The sequence below is a fragment of the Elaeis guineensis genome, chromosome 5 (assembly GCF_000442705.2).
Source record: "Elaeis guineensis isolate ETL-2024a chromosome 5, EG11, whole genome shotgun sequence".
NCBI lineage: Eukaryota > Viridiplantae > Streptophyta > Magnoliopsida > Arecales > Arecaceae > Elaeis > Elaeis guineensis.
In genome coordinates, this window is record NC_025997.2 from 19,813,347 (window position 1) to 19,816,819 (window position 3,473).

At 52.8% G+C, this 3,473-nt stretch overlaps 1 pseudogene; it reads left to right on the forward strand.

Annotated features, from left to right (window-relative positions):
- The first annotated feature begins 606 nt into the window (after nucleotides 1-606).
- LOC105032802 (COBRA-like protein 7) lies at nucleotides 607-3,184 on the forward strand (annotated as a pseudogene).
- The last annotated feature ends 289 nt before the right edge of the window (nucleotides 3,185-3,473 follow it).

Below are 3,473 nucleotides of genomic sequence, written 5' to 3' on the forward strand. Positions count from 1 at the left end.
CACACACATAGATTAAAAAGGGTAAAGAGCCGCAAGGACAAGCGTGAATGCCATGGTATTTCGTGTGATTCTATCAACATGCTTGCCCTTATATGATGCGTTTGAAGAAGACAACGGAACCTAGAAAACGATGTGGCCCACACGGATGTCTCCCCAATCAGCGTTTCCGTTGCTTCCTGGAAATTTCAAAACTGAAAAGAAAAGATAAAATAAAATAACATGATTAAATCAAAATAACATCTGACAGCCTCAGCCTGCCATCATATTTTGGCTAATCTAACTGAGGATCCAACGGATTCCTCTTTTTCTGCTTTGGTGCCGGTAGAAAGAGTGATATAGTAGGCTATTGTACATGCTCAAGAACAGTAGGAAGTGAAAAATGACACACCTCTCTTAATTATTCGTCTTCCAATTATTTCACAATATCCGTTTTTCTCTCCCCTCTCCTCCCGTCCTTACCCTCTCCCGTTACGGACGCTCAAAAAAACCCTGGTCCAAAACCTTAAAATACATATTCAAACGTACGCATCCAATGGACCTCGACTCCAAACCTTTCCACCCTGTTTCCCACTCCCTGCCGGCGTTCCTACCCTCCCATTAAAAGACCAAATCGAAAAAAAGCCCCAGACGACACCCATTCAACCCTTCCCAGCCTTCCCCCAGCTGTTCCCTTCCCCTCGTCCCCCCACGCGGTTTCCTCTTCCCCTTTCTAATCCCCTCTAAAAATCTCATCCAAATACTCCCCATTGTCCCTAGAAAGAGCAAAACACTGACACAGAGAGCTGGGGAGAACAATGGGTTCTCTCAAATCCTGTTTCCATCTCCATCTCTTCCTGGCTTTCGTTTCCTTTGTTCTTCTGTTCTGCCCATCGCGATCGCAGCGGGGGAGTGACGCCCCCGCGCCGGCGCCGTCGGCTTTCGACTGCAACGGCTCCTCCTGACCTACAGCTTCCAGCGGGGGCAGCGGCTCCGGCCCTTCCTCCGCGACCGCAACCAGCAGGCCTGGGCGTTCAACGCCACCGCCACCATCCTCAACTCGGGCACGACCAACCTCAAGGCCTGGGAGCTCCTCATCGGCTTCCGCCACCGCGAGATCCTCGTCTCCGCCTCCCCCGCCGTGCTCACCGACGGCTCCGCCTTCCCCTACACCACCCCCAACGACTCCGCCACCTCCTTCTCCGGCTACCCAAACCCCGACCTCAAGTACCCCATCGAGGTCGCCGGCGATCCCTCCCAGATCCAAACCCAGATCTCCATCGGCGGCACCTTCTTCGGCTCCCCTCCCCCCGCCAACCCCCTCCCCTCCTCCCTCTCCCTGGCCGACCCCGCCTTCACCTGCCCCTCCGCCTCCGCCACCTCCAACACCTCCCTTGCCACCTGCTGCATCCCCAACCCCGACTTCACCCCTAATACCACCACCAACTCTTCCGATGTCGACGTCTCCGACTCCTACCTCCCCCGCCGCTCCGGCGACCTCACCATCTCCTACGACGTCATCCAGGCCTACGAATCCAGCTACCTCGCCCTCGTCACCATCGACAACCACAGCCCCCTCGGCCGCCTCGACAATTGGCACCTCACCTGGGAGTGGATGCGCGACGAGTTCATCTACTCCATGAAGGGCGCCTACCCCCTCCTCGTCGACGCCAACCCCTGCATCTACGGTCGCCAGGGCGAATACTACCAGCAATTAGACTTCTCCAAGGTCCTCAACTGCCAGACCAAACCCACCATCCTGGATCTCCCCCCGACCAGATACAACGACACCGATCTCGGTCGCATCCCGTCTTGCTGCCGGAACGGCACCATCCTTCCGGCCTCCATGGACCCGTCGCAGTCCTCCTCTGCTTTCCAGGTCCAGGTCTTCAAGATGCCGCCGGACGACAACCGCACCGATCTTTTCCCTCCCCAGAACTGGAAGATCTCCGGCAGCATGCTAAATCCCGACTACGTCTGCGGCCAGCCGATCCGCGTCAGCCCGACGCTGTTCCCCAACCCCAGCGGACTGGAGTCGAACACCTCCGCCATCGCGAGCTGGCAGGTCGTCTGCAACATCTCCACTCCCAAGGGGACCAGCCCCAAGTGCTGCGTCTCCTTCTCCGCGTACTACAACGACTCCGTCGTTCCCTGCAAGACCTGCGCTTGCGGTTGCCCCGCCAGCCGCGGGGGCCGCACCTGCAATGCCACGGCCCCTGCCCTCCTCCTCCCGCCGGAGGCCCTTCTTGTTCCGTTCGACAACCGGACCGAAAAGGCTCGGGCTTGGGCTGACATCAAGCACTTGAACGTCCCGAGCCCCATGCCCTGCGGGGATAATTGCGGTGTTAGCATCAATTGGCACATCAACACCGACTACAGCCGGGGTTGGAGTGCGAGGGTGACGCTGTTTAATTGGGAAGATGTGGACTTTGCTAACTGGTTTCTTGCCGTGGAGATGGACAAGGCCTATGATGGCTACGAACAAACGTATTCATTCAATGGGACGAAGATAGGGAACGACACGATCTTCATGCAGGGCCTCGAGGGGTCGAATTATCTTATGGCGGAGACAAATGGAGCGAACCCGGCCACCGATCCCAGAGTGCCAGGGAAGCAGCAGTCTGTGCTCTCTTTTACGAAGAAGGCGACGCCTGGGATCAATGTGGCTGGAGGGGCTGGTTTCCCGTCAAAGGTCTTCTTCAATGGGGAGGAGTGCTCCTTGCCCAATATCATTCCGACAAGCCGAGGTTTCAGGAATGGTGGTGTCCTTAGCTTGGTACTGCTTCTTGTTGCTTCAACTCTTCTACTGCTCCACCAATAGCTCTAAAGCATGCCTCCTCCTCCTCCTGCTGCTGCTGATTCTTTGATTCTTGCAATGATTGATGGATGAACATGGAACAAACTGAGTGTTTGGCATTTTGAATTGATTGGCCAAAATTGTTGTGGCAACCAAGCATAGTTGCAAAGTGGTAGAAAAGTTGGGAGTTTGCTCACATTCCCTGTTGTTAAGGGGAAACTTATGGCTGTACATTGGTTGGGTTCATCAGGATGAAGAACAGATTTAGAGTATTCCGGAATTACTTCAGTAATGTTTGATCTGTTTCTGTGTTTTTGTTGTCTTTTGTACTCATAGGAAATTCGTAATATTCAGCATCATTTGTTGTCCTCCATGATAATATCACCACATCAGCTTCATTTTACTTCAGAAGACTCTCTGTAAATTGTTATCTTGATCTCTTTTGAATTTATACTTTTCCAGTAATAATTGGATGCCAGCAGGTAGACAATGCATATTTTTCTCTATTAGCTTTTGGTTGCAAACATCTAGCATCTCATTGTGCCAAGCTTAATGCTGTGCTTGATGACTTGTGAAAATAGATGAATAAGAAACTAATTTGTTCAAAAATTCCACTCATTTCTTATCAGCTCTTCAGAAAATTCCTATCAAATATTAGAATTTGCAGCATATCGTGTGAAAATAATGGTACTCCATCTCA